Source organism: Lithobates pipiens, unplaced genomic scaffold (assembly GCF_037356315.1).
Source record: "Lithobates pipiens isolate NorthernLeopardFrog02 unplaced genomic scaffold, aLitPip1_a1.2 Scaffold_16, whole genome shotgun sequence".
Lineage (NCBI taxonomy): Eukaryota > Metazoa > Chordata > Amphibia > Anura > Ranidae > Lithobates > Lithobates pipiens.
Window position 1 is genome coordinate 629,585,875 of NW_027507748.1, and position 26,407 is coordinate 629,612,281.

Genomic DNA, 26,407 nt, shown 5'->3' on the forward strand with positions numbered 1-26,407 from the left:
AAATTGTTTCCGTAACTGCGGAGAAAGAGGCACTCACCTACATATCTGGTGGACCTGCCCGATAGTACAACGTTTCTGGGCGACAATATTTCAAATGATTTCTACAGTGACCCGGGAACCACTAGATCCTGACCCAGCCCTAGCCCTCTTAAATTACTACCCTAACTCCTATACCAAAGCGCAAGTTCGCCTCTCCCTGCAACTTACCACCGCAGCTAAACAAACAATCGCCAAAGCATGGAAAACCCCTACCCTACACGTAGCTGAAGTCAAAAACAGGGTCACACAGGCAATGATCCATAGCAGAATAGAAGCCACTGTTCTGGATGCTATCCCCCGACACTCCAAAATATGGCAACCCCGGATTGAACATTTTTTACCACCTAATTTTGACAGACACCTGCTGGAGCCATAAGCTTACACGCCTACTTGAACAGCCACTGGGTGCTGACTTCTGATTGTTTAGTGGGAGCCGGCCTACCTCCCCCTCCCCCTTTTCCTCACTCCTTGTTCCCCTTCCCTAGCTCTTTACTTCTATTTCTCTTCCTTTCCCCCTCGCTTACTAGTTTCTCTATCCCTTTCCTACTTGTTTCTCTACTCCTTCACACTTTCTTACAGTTCTTGACATTTACTGCGGTGACATATGAGTACACTAGGTACGGTTTAGCCAACGTGCTACTCCCTGTATACTGAAGTACCGCTAGAATTGAATACTGATTGAGCTGGGGTCCTCACCCCGCTGTGCGCCGAGTTTCTTGGATGCACGTGGCGGTGTGGGAGCCTTGTATCGGATCATCTGTAGTGCTTCCCACTCTGTATCAGTACGATATTGGTGTTCCACCAAAACTTGTTTTGGTTTGTTTTGGAATGTTTTTATTCCCTTTTCCTATGTTTTGTACAAGCTGAACTGTCGATATTGCTGTACTGTTTGCACTTGTTACCAATAAAACCTTTGAAAGAAAAATTTATATTAATTAAAAAAGTTTTTTTTTAATAAAATCTAGAGTTTTATTTCTTGCTTGTATTTCTTTTTGGCTGTCTCCTAGGTTCTCCTAGTGCACTTGTAATGCCAAGTGGATTTCCCTTTAGTAAATAAGCCGCATTGTCACTGTAAACACAAAATTACTCACAAAACTGGTATTGAGTATTGTAAGACAAAGCCACACATTGTTGTCTTTTAAAATGTTTACTCTGTGCACATTCACACATGTGCATTTTTAAAAACTGTTTAAACATTATTTTTACTCTTTCACAATTTTTTGGGGTTTTATATTTTTTACTCAATATAATTTTTTTTTTGTTTTCACAATATTTTTTTTATTTTTCCATGATTATATATTTTTTTTATTTTTTTTTTAGAAACAGGCATGTTTTAAAACATAACATACACAACTCTGGAACTTACAAAGTTCAACATATAAAACTTGGAGGCAATATCAGACATTATAGTGTCAAAAATGGCTTGCTATTGCCTTCATCAGATGGGGTGATGTCACCCCTGTAAAAGCCAAATTTTGAAGATGCACACAGCTTTGGAGTCCAAATGGGTAATGTCAACATGTGCTATCTCCCATCATGGGGGATCAATGGACGTGTTTTGTGGGTGCAATGCCTTCCTCTCACCTACTAGCGTTGTGAGGAAGGGGTAGCACCCACAAAATGCGTACATTGAGATCCCCTGATGGCAGATAGCACATGTTGACACACTGTGTGCATCTTCAAAATTTGGCTTTTAAGATTTAAAAAACTTAAAATCACAGAATGTGGTCATCTAAAAAGGAAATGAAGAACATGATCGATTTTGTTTTAAGGAAAAAGGGATTAGATTCTCCCCAAGTCATCGATCATGTTCTTCATTTCCTACTGCATAATGTCCAGGCGATTGCGCATTGCATCAATCTCCCCATTCCAGGCCATGGTCTGTGCAATGAGTCCTTGGGTGCTGGTGCTTGTAAATGGTTCTGCCGCTTCCCTTTCCACAACCAGAACATCACCTAAAATTGATGAAAAAATATGTTTTTAGAAATATGCAGGCATACATAGATTACTTGATGCTGGGGTGTCAAACACTCACCTGGTGGGGTGCCCATGTGCCCATGTTGCCCACTTCCTCCACCTCTCCTTCCTCCACATCCTCGGGGGGCAGTCTTTTAGCTCCTATGAGAATGAAACAAAAGGTATACTTAGCACACAGATATTTGAGTCCAGAAATAGGAATATGAAACATTGCTTAGAAGTGGTGTACAATTGTCTGTTTGGGAAGAGATCTGAGTTGAAGACATGATTCAAATTCCCTTTTAAACAAACTGCAATACTTACCTTTTTTGGCCAAGTTTCACAGATGGAGACACCCCAAGTATCCCCTGGAGCACCTGTGGGGGTGTCCTCTCCTTACATTCCACTGAATTAAGTTTGCAATTCATTCTAGTTTCCAAGACATCTACACAACAATATCCTAAACTTCTTTTAATAGGACAAATTAGCATGACCAAAATGTAGGTATAACCCTGTAACAGAACAATGTTTCCTATGCCGCGTACACACGATCAAACAATCCGGTGGAAAAGTCTGGCAAACTCAAGTCCGCCAAACAATCCCCCCGTGTGTAGCCTCCGGCATACTTTTTTGACCCGAAAGTGCGGCAGACTTAGAATGCCGTGTTGCACATCAATCTGCCCGCCGTACTCGCATTTCGGCGGACAATCCGGCCGTGTGTGTGCCAGTCCGCCGTACTTTCCGCCGTGCAGCCCCCCCACCCCAAAGCACCTTGTCCCCATGTTGATGAGGTCAAGGGCCTCTTCCCGACAACCCTGGCCGTTGGTTGTCGGGGTCTGCGGGCGGGGGGCTTATCGGAATCCGGGAGCCCCCTTTAATAAGGGGGCCCCCGGATACCGGCCCCCCACCCTATGTGAATGAGTATGGGGTACAATGTACCCCTACCCATTCACCTGTAAAATAAAGTCCAAAAAAAACACAACACACGACTAAAAAAACTTTATTGCACAGCTCCGGGGGTCTTCCGTCTTCGGGGGTCTTCTCGCCGGACTCCTCCACTATCTTCTTGTAGCTCTTTTGCTAGCGGAGGAGTCCGGCTTTCTTCCTCGCCACCGGCCTCTTCTCCCGACTTCGGGGGTCTTGTCCCCCTCTTCGGCGCCTTCTTATAGCTCTTTTACAGGCGGTGTTCTGTCGCCGCCGCCTTCCATTCTTCTTCTTCTTCTTCTTCTTCTCCTGGAGATGTTGACTCGACGCTCTCTCCGGCCACAATGCCAGGGACACGCTGCGCGGCCACTTATATAGGGACAAGGGGCGGTGTCACATGGCTTTATGTCACATGGGTTGGTGTCACATGGTGACCCGCCCCCTTACGATGTCACAGTCCCCATGTGACATCAACCCATGTGACCAACCCATGTGACATAAAGCCATGTGACACCGCCCCTTGTCTCTATATAAGTGGCAGCGCAGGGCGTCCCTGGCATTGCGGCCAGAGAGATCGTCGAGTCAACATCTCCTGGAGAAGAAGAAGAAGAACGGAAGGCGGCAGCGGCGACAGAAGACCGGGCCACCGCCTGTAACAGAGCTATAAGAAGGCGCGGTGGCCCGGCAGAAGAACCGAAGAGGGGGACAAGACCCCCGAAGTCGGGAGAAGAGGCCGGCGGCGAGGAAGAAAGCCGGACTCCTCCGCTAGCAAAAGATCTACAAGAAGATAGCGGAGGAGTCCGGCGAGAAGACCCCCGAAGACGGAAGATCCCCGGAGCTGTGCAATAAAGTATTTTATCTAGTGTGTTGTGTTTTTTTTGTACTTTTATTTTACAGGTGAATGGGTAGGGGTACATTGTACCCCATACTCATTCACATAGGGTGGGGGGCCGGTATCCGGGGGCCCCCTTATTAAAGGGGGCTCCCGGATTCCGATAAGCCCCCCGCCCGCAGACCCCGACAACCAACGGCCAGGGTTGTTGGGAAGAGGCCCTTGTCCTCATCAACATGGGGACAAGGTGCTTTGGGGTGGGGGGGCGCACGGCCCCCCCTTCCCCAAGGCACCCCCCATGTTGAGGGCACGCGGCCTGGTACGGCTCAGGAGGTGGGGCTCGCTCGCTCCCCTTTCCTGGCCGGCCGGGTAGCGTACTCGGACAAGGGTGAGCGGGCTTTCCTTCGTGTGTGTGGGCGAGTCCGTTCATTTCGAAAGTACGGCGGACTTAGTACGGCGGGCTTAGTACGCCGTATTAGTCCGCTGAAAAAGTGCCGTGTGTGGGCCCGTTCGAAAATTCCGACGTACAGTCTGGCGGACGTCCGCCAGACTAAGTACGTCGGACAGACGGCTACGTGTGTACGCGGCTCTACAAACAATGTTTTCTACAAACAATGTTTTCTACGAACGACTGCCCACAAACATGAATTTAGCCATTTCAAACTGTACAAGCATATGGAGCAGCATGCAAGTTAATTATCATTATAGGAACACACGACAAGTACTTACTTTTTTGAAGCGCCTTCTTGATGTTGCGATATGGATCCGGCTCCCTCAGTTTTATGTCCAACCATCGATTCCTCAACTGCAATTTTGACCGGCATACCCCAAACTTCTGCTCCAGGGTGCCGACCACAGTTGATATGATGTCATCCTTTCTTCTATTCGGATGGGTGTATAGACCATGTTTCCCATCATAATCCCCCCTCCTTAACCACTTCAATACAGGGCACTTTCACCCCCTTCCTTCCCAGCCCAATTTTCAGCTTTCAGCGCTCTAGCGCTTTCAGTGACAATTGCGCGGTCATGCTACACTGTACCCAAATGAAATTGTTATCATTTTGTTCGCACGAATAGAGCTTTATTTTGGTGTTATTTATTCACGACTCCGTTTTTTTTTTTTTGCGATATAAGCGCAAAAAAAGCGGAAATTTGGGAAAAAAACAATATTTTCTTTTTTCTATTTGAAAAGAAATCCAATAAAATCAAATTTTGTCATAAATTTAAGCCAAAATGTATTCTGCTACATGTTTTTGGTAAAAAAAATTCCGTTAAGTGTATAATAATTGGTTTGTGTGATCACGGACATATGTACGCAAATGATCATGTACATATGTGTGCAGGTGATCACGTACATATGTGTGCAGATAATCATTGGGACATGTGATTTTAGTGGGACATATGTGGGGGACATGTTTTTATTATTAGGGACATGTGTTTTTATTATTTGGGGACATGTATGTTTTGGGGACATGTGTGTCTTGGGGACATATGTGGGGACTGTGTTTTCACTGTGTGGTGTGTTGTGTGTTTACACTACACTGATGATCAGTGAGTAAAAAGCTGTGAAAAGCAGCCCATACTCACTGATCATCAGCCGGCTGCAGCGTTCTGCTCTCCTCTTCTCAGCGGTGACTTCCGTGTGAGGAGAGGAGAGCCGATTGCCTAGCAACCGGCTGTTTGTTTACATCACATGACGGCCGTGATTGGACACGGCCGTCATGTGATCAGGAGGGCCAATCACAGAGCCCTCCTGCCGATCTGAGATGTGCCGTGTCCGGGTGACACGAGCACATCGGGATCGCGCCGCTGCGCAGGCGCGCGCGCGCGCGCGCGCGCGATCCCGCTGCTCCTGAATGACGTTCCTGAACGTCCTATCAGGAGCAGGCGGCTCCCACCCGGCCGTATATATACATTGGCCGGGTGGGAAGTGGTTAAAATCCCCACCATCTCTACCATTTCTTCAAAGGCCATGTTGGTGGCCTTCAATCTCCTCATGGATCCAGATGTTTGTGGCTCCGGGCTTTCCTCTGCGCTACTTCCACAATGTGTCTCCGCCATACAGGTCTCGCTGCTTCACCCCCCTGACCTTCCTAGCAGCTTGGACGCTGGGAGAGATACAGAGGAAGCAGCCTAGGCACAATAGATCCGGCTGTCCCCCATGAGTCTCGGACAGGTGAATAGTCAGCAGGGAGACGCCGGCTGACTGGACAGACATTCTCTCCCCCCCTCAGACGTGCTCTCCCCTCCAGCGGAGGAGGAATAGACGGAGGCTGAAACCCCACTTTCTCCCGCTCTAGCAAGATGGCACTGTGGGATTGGAAATAGCGGCCTTTTTTCAATCACAGCAGCACAGTAACATGGATCGCCACTTGGATTGAGGGAGATGTTAACATTAGGTTTGAGCGAACCCGAACTGTAAAGTTCGAGTTCGTACCGGACTTTTGGGTTTTTGGGTCCTGGACCCGAACTCGAACAATTTACTGTATGTTCGGGTTCGGTGTTCGGTAATGTAATGGTGCTTTTTTAACAGCTGCAGGGCATCCAATTAACATTCATTTAACTTGCGTGCCCTTAGAAGCCATCACAGCCATGCCTACTAATGGCATGGCTGTGATTGGCCGGTGCAGCATGTGACCTAGCCTCTATATAAGCTAGAGGCACGCAGCACAGCACGTTACTCTGCTTTAGATAGTGTAGGGAAAGGTTGCTGCTGCTGCTTTGAGGGAGAGAATTAGATAGGAGTCCTGCTTCAGAAATCAAATTACTCAACAATCTACCTTGATTTAGTTGTGTGGGTGCAGTGTACATTCTTTTTACACTGCCCTGAGCCCAGTTCCAGAGAAAATAAAACTTTTATCTGTCTGTTAGTTAGGTTGACGTTGGCAGGCATTTTATGCAAGCTCAGTGCACCAGCACTGCATATGTTACTGTGAGATACACCTTTTAGATAATGTTGCTCTATTCTGCTATTCTAAAAAACCCAATTTAGGGCAAAAAATATATTTTACAGTGTTTTCTTCATATCTCTACGTGCGAGATACACACTTTAGATACTGTTCTCCTATTGTGCTATTCAAAAAAATAATAATTTAGGGCAAAACATTTTTTTGGTCAATTAGCATTTCTTGCATATCTGTACGTGTGAGATACACCATTTAGATACTGTTGCTCTATTCTGCTATTCTAAAAAACACCCATTAAGGGCAAAAAATATATATTTTGCAGTGTTTCCTGCATATCTGTATGTGTGAGATACACACTTTAGATACTTTAGATACTGTTGTTTTATTCTGGTATTCCAACAAAAAATTATTTAGGGCAAAATATTTTTTTTGAATAGCATTTTCTTCATATCTGTACGTGTGAGATGCACGTTTAGATATTCTTGCTCTATTCTGCTATTCTAAAAACACAAATTTAGGGCAAAAACTAATATTTTGCAGTGTCTCCTGCATATCTGTACGTGTGAGATACACATACTGTTCTTTTATTCTGCTTTTATTCTGCTATTCCACAAAAAATTATTTAGGGCAAAATTTTTTTTTTCGTGCATTTTCTGCATATCTGTTCTGCTATTCTAAAAACACCCATTTAGGGCAAAAATAGATATTTTGCAGTGTCTCCTGCATATCTGTACATGTGAGATACACACTTTAGATACTGTTCTTCTATTCTGCTATTCCAAAAAATAATAATTTAGGGCAAAATAATTTTTTTTGGTGCGTTTTCTGCATAGCTGTATGTGTGAGATACACCGCTTAGATACTGTTGCTCTATTCCGCTATTCTAAAAACTAGGGATGAGCCGAACACCCCCCGGTTCGGTTCGCACTTGAACTTTCGAACGGACCCCAAATTTGAACGAACTTTAGAACCCCAAAGACGTCTATGGGACTCGAACGTTCGAAATTAAAAGTGCTAATTTTAATGGCTAATATGCAAGATACTGTCCAGGGGACCTGGCTCTTGCCCCAGGGGACATGGGTCAATGCCTAAAATGTTTTTAAAAATGGCCGTTTTGGCGGGAGCACTGATTTTAATGATGATTAACCGCTTTACAACCGGCCCATAGCCGAATGACGGCTACAGGGCGGTTATTTAACTCTGGGAGGACGTCCTCCCAGAATTCCGCTCTCGCGCACCCCCTGGGGCGCGCACTCGAGAGCATCCATGACCGCCGGGTCCACAGGACCCGGCGCATCACGGATCACGGTAAACGGCCGCTCATTGCGGCCGTTTACCACGTGATCGCTCCGTCAAATGACGGAGTGATCACTTGTAAACAAACCGGCGTCATGTTATGACGCCGGTTCCTCCCTCCCCCTCTCTGTCCCGATCGGTACAGCGGAGGGGGAAGATATCGGTGTCAGCAGCGATGTGGGCTGCATCTGCAGTGCCCACATCGCTGCTCACTGAAAATTAACTCCTTAATTCCCTGCCAATACTCTGCAATACCCTGCAATACTCTGCAATGCCAGCTAATACTCTGCAATACCCTGCCATTACTCTGCAATACCCTGCAACACTCTGCAATACCCTGCAACACTCTGCAATACCCTGCAATACCCTGCAACACTCTGCAATACCCTGCCATTACTCTGCAATACTCTGCAACACTCTGCAATACTCTGCGACACTCTGCAATACTCTGCAACACTCTGCAATACTCTGCAATACTCTGCAATACCCTGCAATACTCTGCAATACTCTGCACCACTCTGCAACACCCTGCAACACTCTGCAATGCTCTGCAACACCCGCCAATACCCTGCAACACTCTGCAACACTCTGCAATGCTCTGCAACACCCGCCAATACCCTGCAACACTCTGCAATGCCCTGCAACACTCTGCAATGCCCTGCAACACCCGCCAATACCCTGCAACGCTCTGCAATGCTCTGCAACACCCGCCAATACCCTGCAACGCTCTGCAACACCCGCCAATACCCTGCAACACTCTGCAATGCTCTGCAACACCTGCCAATACCCTGCAACACTCTGCAATGCTCTGCAACACCCGCCAATACCCTGCAACACTCTGCAATGCTCTGCAACACCTGCCAATACCCTGCAATGCTCTGCAACGCAATACTCTGCAACGCCATACTCTGAGATACCCAGCCATACTCTGAGATACTCAGTCATACTCTGAGATACCCAGCCATAGTCGGTGATACCCTGCAATACCCAGCCATAGACACCCCCCCCCCCCCCCTCCGCCGCCCTCCGGTGCTTCTACCGACTCGCCAATACGATCAAAGCCAGAATCTTTTTTTTTTTTTCTTTCAGGCTTCCCAGCTTAGAGGTGAGATGCAGGGTCTTATTGACCCCATATCTCACTGTAAAGAGGACCTGTCATGCCATATTCCTATTACAAGGGATGTTTACATTCCTTGTAATAGGAATAAAAGTGATCAAAAAATGTATTTTTGGGTAAAAAAATTTCAAACTAAAATAAATAAAGTAAAATGAACAATAATTTTTTTTTTTTTTTAAAGCGCCCCTGTCCCCATGTGCTCGCATGCAGAAGCGAACGCATACGTAAGTCCCGCCCACATATGAAAACGGTGTTCAAACCACACATGTGAGGTATTGATGCGAACGTTAGAGCGAGTGCAATAATTCTAGCCCTAGACCTCCTCTGTAACTCAAAACATATAACCAGTAAAAAAAAATTTAATCGTCGCCTTTGGGGATTTTTAAGTAGCGACGTTTGACGCCATTCAACAAGCGTGTGCAATTTTGAAGAGTGACATGTTAGGTATCTATTTACTCAGCGTAACTTCATCTTTCACATTATGCAAAAATTGGGCTAACGTTACTGTGTTTTTTTTTTTAAGCACAAAACTGTTTTTTTTCCAAAAAAAAGCATTCGAAAAATTGCTGTGCAAATACCGTGCGAGATAAAAAGTTGCAACGACCTCGATTGTATTCTCCAGGGTGTTTGCTAAAAAAACATATATAATGTTTTGGGATTCTATGTAATTTTCTAGCAAATAAATTATGATTTTTACATGTAGGAGAGAAATGTCAGAATTGTCCTGGGTGCTCCAGAACGACTGACGGCGCTCCCTGAATGTTGGGCCTCTGTATGTGGCCACACTGTGTAAAAGTCTCACACGTGGTATCGCCATATTCGGGAGTGATAGCAGAATGTGTTTTGGGATGTAATTTGTGGTATGCATATGCTGTGTGTGAGAAATAAACTGATAATATGACAATTTTGTGAAAAAAAAAAAAAGTGAAAAAAATCTTGATATTGCAAAGAATTGTGGGAAAAATGGCAACTTCAAAAAACTCATCATGCCTCTTACTAAATACCTTGGAATGTCTTCTTTCCAAAAAGGGGTCATTTGGTGTGCTAGCGTCTCAAGAATTGAAATAGACCGTCAGTACTTCAGGTGTGATCAATTTTCTGATATTGGCACCATAGCTTGTGGACTCTATAACTTTCAAAAAGACCAAATAATATCCACCAATTTGTACTTATTTTTACCAAAGATATGTAGTAGTATAAATTTTGGCCAAAATTTATGAAGAAAAAATTACTAATCTGCTAAATTTTATAACAGAAACAAAGAAAAATCCATTTTTTTACAGAATTTTCTGTATTTTTTTCTTTTATAGCACAAAAAATAAAAAACCCAGCAGTGATTAAATACCACCAAAAGAAAGCTCAATTTGTGTGAAAAAAACATTTCATACAGGTCCAGTGTTGCATGACTGAGTAATTGTCATTCAAAATGTGAGAGCACCGAAAGCTGAAAATTGGTCTGGTTATTAAGGGTGTTTAAGTGCCCAGTGGTCAAGTGGTTAAAGTGAAAAAAAAGTGAAATATTCCTTTAAATATGGTGCCTGGGGGGTGTCTGTAGTATGCCTGTGAAGTGCCACGTGTCTCCCGTGTTTAGAACAGTCCCTGCACAAAATGACATTAAACAGAAATAACATCATTGAAAACTGCTTGCGGTTTTAATGTTATATCTGGTTCCTGCAATATGGTTGAAAACCATTGGGAAAAATGGCATGGGTAGCCCTCCCTGCCCATTACCAGCCCCTTTGGGTCTTGTACGCATATCAAGGGGAACCCTGTACCCATATTAAAAAAAGGAAATTTGTGTGGCCCCCAGGCCCTATATACTCAGAACAGCAGTATACAGGCGGTGCAAACAAGACAGGGACTGTGTATGTTTGTTGTGTTAAGTTGAATCTGTTTGTAATTTTCAACTGGTACATTTTTAAAGTGTAGCTCCAGTCAAAAAAACGATTTTTAAGCTTTTTGGAAAACATAGGGAAGGGTTATCACCCCTGTATAATTTGTTTTGTCGTCCATCTTTTTTCATCTGACTTGCTGTTGTCTCCTTCCGTTTGCAAGTAGGAGATGTTTGTAAGTTGGATGTTTGAAAGTAGGGGCCTGCCCTATATGCTCTGCAGAAATGGCGGAACAAGGTGTTGGTTTTGCCACAACATTGTAAGCCCTCAAAGTGACTCTTGCTGGGAGCTGGAGTGCCCTGCTGTGAAAGATTATATCAAGAATTGTAATTACATGCCATTGTTGAACAGTGGTAGAAAAATTGGCCTTTGGTGGTTGTGGTGCTGGTGCCACAACACTATAAGTCCTCACAGTTACTCTGGGTGGGCACAGGAACGGGCCCTCCTGTGAAATATTATATCAAGAATTGTAATTACATGTCCTTGTTAAACAGGGGCAGAAAAATTGGGCTGATGGCACTGGTGCTGGTGCCACCACACTGCAACCTCTCCCATATACTCTAGTTTTATTGCAGGAATTAGCCCTGCTGCAAAGCATTGCATCAAAAATTGTACTTAAACGCCCCTGTTAAACAGGGGCAGAAAAATTGGGCTGATAGCACTGGTGCTGGTGCCACCACACTGCAACCTCTCCCATATAATCTAGTTTTATTGCAGGAATTAGCCCTGCTGCAAAGCATTGCATCAAAAATTGTACTTAAACGCCCCTGTTAAACAGGGGCAGAAAAATTGGGCTGATGGCATCACCCAGAACCAGAAATGTTCTTCCAACATATCAGCGGAGGAGGAAGAGGATAGATAATCAACATAACAGGACAGTCACTCAGCATCAGCATAGGCAGTCTTGAAGGGATGTGATATTTCAAAAAAAATTATTCGGTTACATCAGCTTCAGGTGCTTGGTAGTGGTGGGTGATCCAAGACTGATTCATCTTGATGAAGGTCAGTCGATCAACTGATTCGGTGGACAGGCGCACCCTGTGATCGGTAACAAAGCCACCAGCAGCACTGAAGGTGCGTTCCGAAAGAACGCTGGATGCAGGACAGGCCAGTAGCTCAATTGCATACTGTGCAAGCTCTGGCCAGTGATCCATCCTCAAGACCCAGTAAGCAGAGGATTTTCAGTGGGAAAGGTGTCCAAGTCTGACCTTGCCCCTAGGTATTCCTGCACCATGTAAATCAGACGCTGGCGATGGTTGCTGGAACCGATCATACCTTGGGGCTGCGGACTAAAAAATTGTCTGAAAGCATCAGTCAAACGGCCACCTTCTCCACCGCTCCTTCTGACCGATGCCTCAGCAACACGTTATCCAGGACCAGGAGTTTGTAACCTCCCAGTCTCTGGGAATGCGTTGCACAGACCTTTCTGCAAGGCCTCCTGGAGATGTCTCATCCTCTGCTCCCTCTGCGATGGCAAGATAAGGTCGGCAACCTTACCCTTGTACCGTGGATCAAGGAGAGTGGCCAGCCAGTAATGGTCCCTCTCCTTGATCCGAAGAATACGAGGATCCTTCCGCAGGCTTTGCAGGATCAGGGAGGCCATGCAGCATAGGTTAGCGGAGGCATTCGGTCCGGAGTCCTCTGGGTCACTAAGGGCAACATAATCCGCAGCTACCTCCTCCCAGCCACGTACAAGTCCACGTGTTTCTTGGGACTGTAAATCATCCCTACAAGACTGCTGCTGCTGCTGATGCTGAGTGCCAGCCTCCACCTCCATGCTGACACAATCATCCTCCTCCTCCTCTTCCTCCTCCTCATCCTCTTCCTGTGTGATGGGTGGCACAGCAGGAACACTGTCTGGATAAAGGGGGCCTTGAGAGGCAAGGAAGTCCTCCTCTTCCTGCCTCTGTTCTGCCTCAAGTGCCCTGTCCATTATTCGACGCAGCGTATGCTCCAAGAGGTGGACAAGAGGTACAGTGTCACTGATGCATGCACTGTCACTGCTCACCATCCTTGTGGCCTCCTCAAACAGTGACAGGACAGTGCATGCATCCCTGATCATGCCCCACTGGCGTGGTGAGAAAAAACCGATCTCCCCTGACCCTGTCCTGGTGCCGTAGTCGCACATGTACTCATTGATGGCCCTCTGCTGCGTGTGCAGCCGCTGCAGCATGGCCAATGTTGAGTTCCACCTGGTGGGCATGTCACATATAAGGCGGTTCTTGGGCAGGTTCAACTCCTTTTGGAGCTCAGCCAGCCGAGCACAGGCATTAAATGATCGGCGGAAATGCACACAGACTTTCCTGGCCTGCTTCAGTACATCCTGTAAGCCGGGGTACCTGCCCAAGAACCGCTACACCACCAGGTTAAGGATGTTAGCTACACAGGGCACATGGGTCAGTTGTCCCTGTCGGAGGGCGGAGAGGAGGTTGGTGCCATTGTCACAAACCACCATTCCTGGCTTAAGCTGGCGTGGCGTCAACCACCTCTCGGCCTGCCCCTGCAGAGCTGACAAAACATCCGCCCCAGTGTGGCTCCTGTCCCCCAAACAAACCAGCGCAAGCACGGCATGGCATCATTTTGCCTGCGTACTTGCGTTGCCCCTGGAACGCCTACGGAGCACCACTGGTTCTGAGGACAGAGCACTGGAAGAGGCCATGGAGGAAGAAGAAGAGGAGGGGGTGGAGGAGAGAGGTGTGTCACAACCAATAGTAGCATTTTGGAGGCGTGGTGGCAGAACAACCTCCAACACTACTGCACCTTGTCCTGCATCCTTCCCAGCTGCCAAAAGAGTGACCCAATGGGCCGTGAAAGACAGGTAACGTCCCTGTCCATGCCTGCTGGACCATGAGTCAGCGGTAATATGCACCTTACCGCTGACCGCCCTGTCCAGCGAGGCAAGGACATTGCCTTTCACATGCCGGTAGAGAGCCGGAATCGCCTTCCGTGAGAAAAAGTGGCGTTTGGGGACCTGCCACTGAGGAACCGCACATTGTACAAACTCACGGAAGGGGGCCGAGTCTACCAACTGAAAAGGCAGCAGTTGAAGTGCTAGCAATTTAGCCAAGCTAGCATTCAACCGCTGGGCATGTGGATGGCTGGGAGTGAACTTCTTTCGCTGGTCCAGCAGCTGGGGCAGGGACATTTGCCTGCTATAATCGGACGTGGGTGTACCGCTAGCAGAGTTCCCGGAAGCACTTGGCTGTGACACACCTAATTCTACACCTTCATTCCTCTCAGAGCAGGTTTCAGAGAGGACTGAAGGTCTAGTGGGGTTGGAGATGCCAGCTGATGAGGAGCAAGGAGAGGTCCACTTTGTTCTTTGGTGTGGGTCTTTGAGGTACCTTGCCAACGAGCTGCATGGCAGGTCAACATATGTCTGGTCAAGCATGTGGTGCCCAAGCGGCTGATGTTTTGGCCACACAAGATACGCTTGAGACATATGTTGCAAATAGCAGCGGTGCGATCTGATGCACTCGTCTCAAAAAAGGCCCACACCAAAGAACTTTTAGAATAACGCGCAGAGGCAGCGCCCTGCACAGGCGGAGCTCTGCGGTGTGATTCACTCGGTGTGCTGCCCCTAAGTTGGCCCCCAGAGGGCATCCTGCCTCGTTGGACATGTGCCTCCTCCTCCTCCTCCTCCTCTCTCCTACCAGGCACCCACGTGGAGTCAGTGCCTTCATCATCCCCTCCCTCTTCATCGCTGTAGCAAACCTGGCAGTATGCTGCAGCTTGTGGAACATGACTGCCAGATTGCTGTCCTTCTTGAGCATCCCCTCTCTCTGCGCTCACGCTACTGCCTTCCTCTAGCTGAGTGTCATCATCAGAGCCCACAAAACACTGGGCATCCTCCTGGAGCATGTACCCAACACTGTGCTCAAAGAGTTCAGGAGACTCCTCAGGAGGACGTGGTGGGTCTAGGGAAGGAGTCACTGATGATGACATTGAGAGGAGGGAAGATGATGCGTTGGCAGCTGCTTTGCTAGTACCCTGAGACTGGGTGAGAGAGGATGAGGAGGATGAAGAGGGCTTGGTCATCCACTCTACCAAGTCATTGGCATGTTGCGGTTCAACATGTCCAGCTGCCGAAAAGAAGGACAAGCGTGTCCCATGGCCACGTGCTGATGACAATGCACCGCGTCCACGACCAGCACTGTTGTCTCTAGACACAGAGCCTGCTTGCCCTCTTTTATCGGCTCGCACCTGTCTGCCTCTCCTTGCTGGCCTTCCAGACATGGTAATGGCCTGAAGGGAGTTGGGTAAAACAGCAGTGTAATGGAGTCACACAACACCCACTAAGCCCTGCAGATGGCTCTATTAGAGAACAGCAATAAAGGGTAGATACAGGTGTATATTGTGCTGGAGGCACAAAAAAAACACTAACTCCTGCAGACGCCTTTATTATAGAACACCAGAGATAAAGGGGTATATACAGATGTATACTGTGCTGTGCTGGAGGCACACACAACTTCCAATAACTCCTGCAGATGGCAAGTGGGCTCAAATAGAGAAGAGCTATGTAGGTGGATATAGCGGTGTGTACTGGGTACAGAGCACGCAGACAGCACGCACAAGCTCCTAACACTACTGACTGCAAGCTCTATTATAAAAGATAGATCACTAGCTATATAGGTGAGGTGAATATAGCGGTGTATACTGCGGTCAGGGCACACAGACGACAACCACTACAGAAGAGCAAGATCGAAAATCGGCCGATAACGATCGGTGTGTACTGTGTTGAAGGTACACAGAACACCCACTAACTGCTTCAGACGTCAACACACTACACTAGGCCACCGCGCTGGCGGCCTTATATAGTGTGGGGCGTGTACTACACAGCCTGAGCTATGATTGGCCACAGGCATCCTGCCTGTGGCCAATCATGGCTCTCCTCGCTGCTGGCGCTGTGATTGGCCAAGCATGCGGGGTCACAGTGCATGCTTGGCCAATCATGAGCCAGCAATGCACTGCGATGACACAGTGCATTGTGGGCCATGAGCGCCACACGAATTTGGCGCGAACGGCCCATAACGTTCGGAATTCGCCGAACGGGCGAACAGCCGATGTTCGAGTCGAACGTATGTTCAACTCGAACACGAAGCTCATCCCTACTAAAAACACCCATTTAGGGCAAAAACAGATATTTTGCAGTGTTTGCTGCATATCTGTACATGTGAGATACACACTTTAGATACTGTTCTTGTATAATTTAGGGCAAAAAAAATAAATTTTGTGCGTTTTCTGCGTAGCTGTACATGTGAGATACACCGTTTAGATACTGTTGCTCTATTCTGCTATTCTAAAAACACCCATTTAGGGCAAAAATAGATATTTTGCAGTGTCTCCTGCATATCTGTACATGTGAGATACACACTTTAGATACTGTTCTTCTATTCTACTATTCCCCAAAAAATTATTTAGGACAAAATTATTTTTTTGGTGTGTTTTCTGCATAGCTGTACATGTGAGATACACTGTTTAGATACTATTGCTCTATTCTACTATTATAAAAACACCCATTTAGGGCAAAAACAGATATTTTGCAGTGATTTCTGCGTATCTGTACGTGTGAAATACACACTTTAGATACTGTTGTTTTATTCTGCTATTCCAAAAAAAATCATTTAGGGCAAAAATATTTTTTTTTAATAGTGTTTACTTCATATCTGTACATGTGAGATACACCGTTTGGCTACTGTTGCTCTATTCTGCAATTCTAAAAACATCCATTTAGAGCAAAAACTAATATTTTGCAATGTTTCCTGCATATCTGTATGTGTGAGATACACACTTTAGATATTGTTCTTCTATTCTTCTATTCAAAAAACAGCCATTTAGTGCAAGATCCTAAATTTGAGAAAGATTAGGAGAACGTCAAATAAGGGACGTGGCCCCCCGGTCGTGGTGCTGCTGGTGGAGCTCCTATTGCAGGGAGAGGACGTGGTCAATCTGTGCCAGCTACACGCAGAAGTGAAACACCTTCCTCAGGTGCGAGTAGGCGATAGAGTCTGCAGTGGTATTTGGTGGGGCCTAATGTGGCTCTATGAATGTTGAGGCCAGGACAAGTACAGGCGATAGTAGATTGGGTTGCTGACAGTGCCTCCAGTTCCTTCACATTGTCTCCCACCCAGTCTACTGCTGAAAGGTCAGAGTTGGCACCTGCAGCCGATGTCCATCAGTCTTTCACCTCACTCCCTTGCAAATCAGCCAAGCAGTCTGAGCCCCAAATCATACAACAGTCTCTTCTGCTCTTTGATTACTCTGTTAGCAGGGTTTCCCAGGGCCATCCACCTAGCCCTGCCCCAGAAATGGAAGAGCTTGAGTCCACTTATGTTTGAAGATGAGTAAATGGAAGGACCATCGCAGCACATCTCGGATGATGACGAAACACAGGTGCCAACTGCTGCTGCTTTCGTAATAGTGCGGACTGACAAGGAAGGCAGGGGTGAAGACTGGGTGGAAGATGATGTGGAGGACAATGAGGACCTCGACCCCACATGGAATCAATGTCATGCAGGTGACCTGTGTAGTTTAGAGGAAGAGGCGGTGGTCGCACAGAGCCACCAGCACAGCAGAAGAGGGAGCAGGGTGCAAAAGCGGAGCCTGCTACTGCCCAATGCAGCAAGTGACCGAGCACACCAAAGCCAGGTCCAAGGAGTTTCTTAGTGTGGCAGTTCTTCAGACAATGTGCTGATGACAAGACATGAGTGGTTTGCATGCTGTGCAATCAGAGCCTGAAGCGAGGCATAAACGTTCTCAACCTGAGCACAACCTACATGACCAGGCATCTAAGTGCAAAGCATGAGCTGCAGTGGAGTAGACACCTGAAAAACCAAGAAAGGTCTCTGGCTCCTCCTGCTTCCTCTTCTGCTGCAGTCTCAGCCTCTTCATCCACCTCTGTAGTGACAGTGGCACCTACCAACCTGCAAACAGGGGATCTGCCAGCAACACTACCACCTGGGTCACCAACCATCTCATCAATGTCCCATGGAAGCATTCAGCTCTCTATCTCCCTGTCATTCCGTCTGGTGGAGGCGCAGAGTTTTAAAAGCCTGATGGCAATGGCTGTCCCACAGTACGTCGTGCCCAGACGCCACTACTTTTCCAGGCGAGCCATCAATTCCTTGCACAACCAAGTGGGGGACAAAATCAGGTGTGCACTGCGCAACGCCATCTGTGGCAAGGTCTACATAACTACGCATACGTAGGCCAGTAAGCACAGTCAGGGATGTTATATCTCCCTAACAGCACACTGGGTAAATGCAGTGGCAGCTGGGCCTGAGGCGGATAGCAGATTGGTGCATGTCCTTCCACCACCGAGGATTGCAGGGGCTTCAATTTGCCTCCTGTTGCTAACTCCTCCTACTCCACTTCCTCATCCTCTACTGCCTCCTCATCCGGTCAGCGTAACATCTTCACCACCAACTTCAGCACAGCCAGGGGTAAACGACAGCAGGCAGTTTTAAAACTTTCCTGTTTGGGGGATAAACCCCACACCGCAAGGAGTTGTGGAGGGACATGGAACAACAGACCGATGAGTGGTTGGTGGCAGTGAGCCTCAAGCCCGGCCTGGTGGTGTGGGATAATGGGCGAAATCTCGTAGCAGATCTGGGCCTATCCAGTTTGACGCACATCCCTTGCCTGGCATATGTGCTGAACTTGGTGGTCCAGAGGTTCCTCAAAAAATGCCCCCCATATGCCAGAGCTGCTGCAGAAAATGCAGGCCATCTGTGCGCACTTTCGGCGTTCTCACCCTGCTGCTGCTCGCTTGTCAGCGCTGCAGCGTAACTTCGGCCTTCCCGCTCACTGCCTCATATGTAACGTGCCCACAAGCTTGCCAGACTGTGCGTGCAGCAGCAGGTGATAGTGGAGCTTCAGCTGCAGCATGCACGCATGAGTCGCTCTGCAGAACAGCACCACTTCACCACCAATAACTGGGCCTCCATGCGAGACCTGTGTGCCTTGTTGCGCTGTTTTGAGTACTCCACCAACATGGCCAGTGCCGATGACACCGTTCTCAGTGTTACTATCTCAGTTCTATGCCTCCTTGAAAAAACACTTTGGGCACTGATGGAAGAGCATGTGGCACAGGAGGAGGATGAGGAAGAGGGATAATTTCAAAGGCTTTCAGGGCAGTCATTTACAAGTGGCTCTGAGGGTGGGTTTCTGCACCAACAAACGTCAGGTACACAATTGTCCAGCAAGGGCACAGTTCTGGAGGATGATGAGGTGGAGGATGAGGAGGAGGAGATGGAGGAGGAGGAACCATGTTCACAGCAGGGTGGCACCCAGACCAGCTCATGGCCATCACTGGTGCATGGCTGGGGGGATACAGAGGACACAGACGATACACCTCCCACAGAGGACAGCTTTTTGTTGCCTCTGGGCAGCCTGGCACCCATGAGCGATTACATGCTGCAGTGTCTCCGCAACGACTGCCGGGTTGCCCACATTCTAACTGGTGCTGATTACTGGGTGGCCACACTGTTGGATCCCCGTTACAAGAACAACGTACCATCCTTAATTCCTTCACTGGAGCGTGATCGTAAGATGTGCGAGTACAAGTGCACGCTGGTAGATGCGCTGCTGGTGGCATTCCCACCTGACAGCGGGGGCACAGTGGAAGCACAAGGCGAAGGCAGAGGAGGAGGAAGAGGTTGCCAAAGCAGCCGGGGCACCACCAGCACCTCAGAAGGCAGGGTTAGCATGGTCGAAATGTGGAAAAGCTTTGTCGGCACGCCACAAGAACCAGCACCACCAGCTGATATGGAACGTGTTGGCAGGAAGCAGCATTTTACCAACATGGTGAAGCAGTATGTGTGCACATGCCTACATGTACTGAATGACGGGTCTGCCCCCTTCAACTTCTGGGTCTCCAAATTGGGCACATGGCCTAAGCTTGCCCTTTACACCTTGGAGGTGCTGGCCTGCCCTGCAGCCAGTGTATTATCTGAACGTGTATTTAGCATGGCAGGGGGTGTTATCACAGACAAGCGCAACCGCCTTGACCCATGCATTAGGGACATACCTCTCTGTACTTTTACCCCTTGTAATTACCCCTTCTTTCCCTTCTAATAATTCAAAATACCATTATTCACTAAATTTTACCCTCTACCCAATAATCAGGCCACACAGGAGTTGGAGTATAAATGGCCATAACAGCCTTTTATTAACACTCTTCAAACCAATAACTTAAATAACTTTATTAACCACTTGCCGCCCGCCCTATTACAAATTGACGGCGGCAAAGTGGTTTCATAATCCTAACCGGACGTCATATGACGTGATTAGGATTATGAGCCGCTGCGAGCCCCCGGGGGCGCGCATCGCGGCGATCATTGTTGCAGGGTGTCAGTCTGACACCCGGCAACTACGATCTCGGTAAAGAGTCTCCGACGGAGACTCTTTACCATGTGATCAGCCGTGTCCAATCACGGCTGATCACAGTGTAAATGGGAAGAGCCGGTGATCGGCTTTCCCTCACTCGCGTCTGTCAGACGCGAGTAGAGGAGAGCCGATCGGCTGCTCCTCTGACAGGGGGGGTCTGTGCTGATCGATTATCAGCACAGCCCCCCCGAGGATGCCCACACTGGACCACCAGGGACACCACTAGACCACCAGGGAAAAGGTAATAAAAATCCATAATCCTCCCTAGACCACCAGGGTGCCAGTCAGCACAATGGGTGCCAATCAGTGCCCATGATGGATGCCAATCAGTGGCCACAATGGGCATCACTGATTGGCATGCATTATTGTTTGGCACTGATTGGCATCCATTACTATAACACCGATGCCGCCTATGAGTGCCCACCTGTGCCGCCTATGAGTGCCCACCTGTGCCGCCTGAGTGCCCACCTGTGCCGCCTGAGTGCCCACCTGTGCCACCTATCCATGCCCACCTGTGCCACCTATCTATGCCCACCTGTGCCGCCTATCTATGCCCACCTGTGCCACCTATCCATGCCCACCTGTGCCGCCTATCCATGCCCATCCGTGCCGCCCATCCGTGCCGCCCATCCGTGCCGCCCATCCGTGCCGCCCATCCGTGCCAGCTATCAGTGCCAATTTGTGCCACCTATCAGTGTCCGTCCGTGTCGCCCATCCGTGTCGCCCATCCGTGTCGCCCATCCGTGCCGCCCATCAGTGCCGCCTATCAGTGCCACTTCATTGGTGCCACATTGGTGCCCATCAGTGCCACCTTATCAGTGCCCATCAGTGTAGCCCCATCAGTGCCCATCAGTGAAGGAGAAAACGTACTTATTTACAAAGTTTTGAAACTGAAACAAAAAAAAACATTTTTTTTTTCAAAATTTTCGGTATTTTTTTATTTGTAGCGCAAAAAATAAAAACCGTAGAGGTGATCAAATACCACCAAAAGAAAGCTCTATTTGTGGGAAAAAAATGATAAAAATTTCATTTGGGTACAGTGTAGCATGACCGCGCAATTGTCATTCAAAGTGCGACAGCGCTGAAAGCTCAAAATTGGTCTGGGCAGGAAGGTGTTTAAGTGCCCTGTATTGAAGTGGTTAAATATATATATATATATATATATATATATATCAACTGTTTGGTAACGGTAATTTTAAAAGAACTCCCAGTCAGTTGGTCTTTGACGGTACCACGTTCCACCTTTTAAACATAACCGTTTTCCACCATTCCACTGCGGGACCACCTTTACCATACCAGGCCTCCAGCCGTTTATAAGCCTGGAGACAACCACCTTCCCGCAATGCCACCAAATCCCATATTCCAGCCTTCCCTTCCGCTGGGATACACCAAAAGGGAGGGCCCATATCCCTATGAGCTCCCCCCCACATTTCCATCATCTGTTTCCTTTTGCTCCATCAAAGACCAAAAGACACCGCCACAGCCCGCAAGGATGACCCCCTTATCCTTAAGGGCCCCTCCACACCCGCAGGGCCCGTTCAATCCCATCTTGCAACCCCAACGCCCAAAGGTCAATGCCCACTGCCGACAGATGTACCCCATCCGCTCGAAGGTACATGCCCACGTTAACCTCCAACTCCAAGTGGCGCGCCACTAAAACCTCCATTACGTTTTATAAACCTCCCCAAAACCTTGTTAACTTTAATTCGGGCTTTGTTAAGTCTGACTACTGACCGTGCCATCTGCCAGGCCGTGTGTGCTACAATGTCCGACCAGACTATGACCAAATCTGGGAAGTCCCTCCGAAGCATCAGAAAATCGCACTTCACGTCTGCAATTATATCCCGAGTAGACCTAATCCCAAGGTCATTCCCCCCAACATGGAGAACCAGCACATCAGGGGGCCTATCCAGTCTGGCGTACCGGAGCATTTCCGGTATGACCCTACCCCACTTCATCCCCGGGATACCCAACCACCTGATGCAAGCCTCTCTACGTGGGATCCCCCGCTGTCGTCCTTCCGGCCTGACATCTGCTCTCCTGGCACCCCAAAAAACATATGAGTGTCCAAGAATCCAGACGAGGCGTGGTAAACCTCCATCTGAAATGACACAGACAAAAATCAACAACCCCCTTACACAAGCCCCAAGCACCCCCGACACAGAACAGCCTACCCCAAGTGCGGCCGAACATAGGACCTGAAATGCCTGGACTCCCACCGCCCAATCTGTGTTCACCGCGGCCTCGTCCAACCCGCATCTGGCAGCCTCTGTGGCCGCCCCGACGCGGAAGGAGTGCGAAGCAAACTGCCCCAACGTCAAACATTTTCTAAACACTGCTATAAATTGGAATTTGGACAGGAAACTCCCATCCCGATGCACCTGCAGTGGACCCCCCCTTGTGGTCGAAGCCTCATGAACTCCGTCACCGCCATCACCGGACAGATCTCCGAACCCGGTAATGCATACAACATAACGTCCACACCCTTCCCCTTCTGGTCCGTTTTAGACCTACGCAGTTGCAAACACACGCAACCCTCCCCCAATGCCACATCCTGACCCAACAAATCCCCCCCAACGTTCTTCGCCGGACTGACCAGCTCACCCACCCGGAAAGCCCCGAAAAAAAACAAGGAAAAAGCTGTTCGAAACAGCTGCGCTTCATAACCTGACCACACAAACCCCCCAACTGCCGGCAAATCGCCTGCAAAATAGCAAAAGTCACCGGCCTCCTCCCGTCCTTCCTCTGATTACCCTTCCGGTACCCCTTCAACGCCTGCCGTACCCAGAAACCTTTCATCGCATCCATTCCGCCCCGCAACTTAAACCAAAACGCCAGTGCCGCCAGCTTCCGTTCGATCCCTGAAACTGACCCTAGCCCTTCCATCTGTCTCACCACAAAATACAAAACCAACAAACTACTGTCCGCCCCCCTACCCCCCAGCTCGGCGTCCGCCAGCCGTGAAAACTCCAGCCACTCCTTCCAAACTCTACTGTACGCCGACCAAGTCTACTCGCTCACCGACCTCCTGATCCATCCCGCGGCGATCCCAAAGCAATAGTCCAAAGCCACTCCGGGCAGGGGATCCCTCCTCTCGCCGCTCCTGGATCCAAGTCCCGAAACCTCTGCCACCGAAATCGAGACAAGGCATCGACCAGGTTATTCTCCACCCCTGGAACGTGTACGGCATACAAAATATGTTCATCTGCAGGCACCTCAGCACCAGGTGGCGCAGCAGCCCGATCACCGGAGGGGAAGAACCCGAAATCCGGTTAATCACTTGCACTACTCCCATATTATCGCAATGCAACCTAATCTTAAGGCCCGACAGGACGCACCCCCCAATTCACAGCCACTACCACCGGAAATAGCTCCAGCAGCACCGGGTTCTTAGTCAACCCCTCCTCTACCCAAGTCCGTGGCCAGGCCTCCGCACTCCACTGACCCTGAAAATACGCCCCGTATCCTGTCGACCCCCGTCCCATCCGTCACCAGCTCCAGGTCGAAGTTACTCACCGGCCCATCCATCCACACCGAACGTCCGTTGTAATCCTCCAAAAACATGTGCCAAACCCGCACATCCGCCCTATGTTCTTTTGTCAAGCGAACGAAATGAGTCGAAACTGAGACTCCCGCCGTGGCCGCCGACAGCCGTCGGCAAAACACCCTCCCCATGGGGATGATGCGGCAATCGAAGTTGAGCCTACCCAAAACCGACTGCAGCTTCTTGAGCTGCACCTTCCGCAGCCCCACCATCTCTTTTATCTCCGTCCGGAGTCCCTCCACCTTGTCCCGCGGTAGCCGGCATTCCATGGCGACCGTGTCCAGCTCAATGCCTAGAAAACTCAGCACCTCCACCGGACCTTCCGTTTTGTCCGGCCCTAGAGGGACCCCGAACCTCTCAGCAATGTGCTGCAACGTGGCCAAAAGTATCGCACACACATCGGAAGCTGGGGGGCCCACAACAAGGAAGTCATCCAGATAGTGGATGACTGAACCCCATCCGGACAAATCGCGCACTACCCACTCCAAGAAAGAGCTAACGAGCTCAAACAGGGCGCAGGAGACGGAGCAGCTCATGGGCAAGCATCTGTCCACATAAAAGCGATCCCGCCACCAGCACCCCAGAAGACGAAAACCTTCCGGGTGTACCGGCAGCAACCGAAACGCCGACTCAATGTCCGATTTCGCCATGAGTGCTCCCCGCCCAAAATGATGCCCCCAACCCACTGTCGCGTCAAAAGAAGTGTAAGACACCGGGCAGGCTGCCGGGTCGATCGCGCCATGCACGGAACCCCCTTTCGGAAAAGAAAGGTGGTGAATAAGCCGAAAACTTGTTAGGTTCCTTCTTAGGCACCACCCCCAATGGGGACACCACCAGATCCGGCAACGGCATATCCGAGAAAGGGGCCACTCATCCTCCCCAACGCAACTTCTTTGGCCAATTTTTCCAAAACCACCCCCGTATGTAACAGCGCGGATCGTAAGTTCCGAGCCATCGGTGGAACCTCAGCCATGGAACACAGAATTAGGAAACCCACCGCAAAACATCACAAAAGAGAGCCGAGCAGTGTTCCGGAGATTTCTCTCCGATCACGCTGACCATGATGGCGAACGCCTGCAGCCAGTTCGCGAAAGTCCGCGGTATAAGCCTACACCGCCTCTTCTCCTCGTCGTCCTTCTTGGAGTCATCAGGCTTGACCCTATCCAGATTAAATTTTTTCCCGGGGCAGCAAGGAAAATATCTCCACATACTCACCCTTGGTGATCCTATCCCGCACTTCTTGTTTCAGATGTGCGCCCAACGGCCCCTTCATAGCACACATATAACTCGCACTTCGCGGCATCCGCTATCCTAACCACATCCACCCTGGGCGCCGCTGCCGCCTCCCCCTTCCTTTCCACCCCCGGAGTACTTACCCAGCGTCCCCCGTCGTCGAAACCGCCAGGGGCACGACCACCGGCGGAGCCGCTGCCAAAGGTGCAGAGTCCTCCTCCCGCGGAGTCCCCGCCGTCCATTGCGCTTCCTGTTGCGCACCCGCCCCCACCGGGGCCTTCGAAACCTGTTGGGCCCCCAGCACCCCACTCGACATGGGACACCCCAAGCTGCCCACCTGCGCCTGCGACCCCAGCCCCAGTTGTCCCCCCGGACCCCCAACCCAAGGAGCCGCCCCTGGGTGGACCCCCGTGGCCCCGGCCGCAAACCGGTGAATCAGAACCTGGAGTCCCCCCAACCAGGATTGGAAATGATCCTGTGACCCGCCGGCGGCGGGCAAACCGCCCGCCCCCCACGGGCCCACCGTGTCAGGCCCAACACCCCAGCAGCCCGCACAGCCCCCCCAACAATCCCACACAAAGCCGCAGCAAAGTCACTAGGCGAGAGATGGAAAATCTTACCTGGCTGCCTGGGTCTGCTCCCGTCAGCCGCCGCACCGGATACTCCAGCCGCCGTCCCGGATCTCCTCCTCCGAACCTGATAGCTCACCTTCCGACCGCTCTCCTACCGTAGGTAGCAGAGGCGTGCTCAGCCTACTGGGCGATTCCACCCCAGCGGCCGTGGATCGACAACTGCCTGTAGATGCCCGCACGCCGTCATCTCGCCCCCCGGCTCCACTCCGTGTGACCGCTGCCATCTGACTCCTCACTGGTCCCCCAGCTCTCCCCCTCCCTTCTGCCGCCAATCTTCTCCCATCCGCCCGTCCGGACCTGCCAGCAGCGTCTGGTTGCTGGCGCACAGGCGTGACACTGCTCCTCCTACGCCGGGTCCCCCCCTGCGGCAAAGACGTCGCGCTTCCACGGGTGACCGTCATCCCCTCCTGCACTGTCCTCGCCGTTGGGGAGCTGGCTCCTGCTGCACCTCCAGCCCCGCTCTCCGAGCCCCGCCAAGGAAGAGGATTCTGCCCGGACCCCCCAGGCACTGTGGCGCCCGAACGTTTTGCAGGGGGGGGGCGGCGGGTCCGTCACCGGGCTCCTAGGGTGGCGCTGGGCTCTGGTGGAGGGGCCTGTGGAAAAACGTTCCTGCGGCCGGGACCGCCGAGCGCGTGGAGTGGTCCCCCCC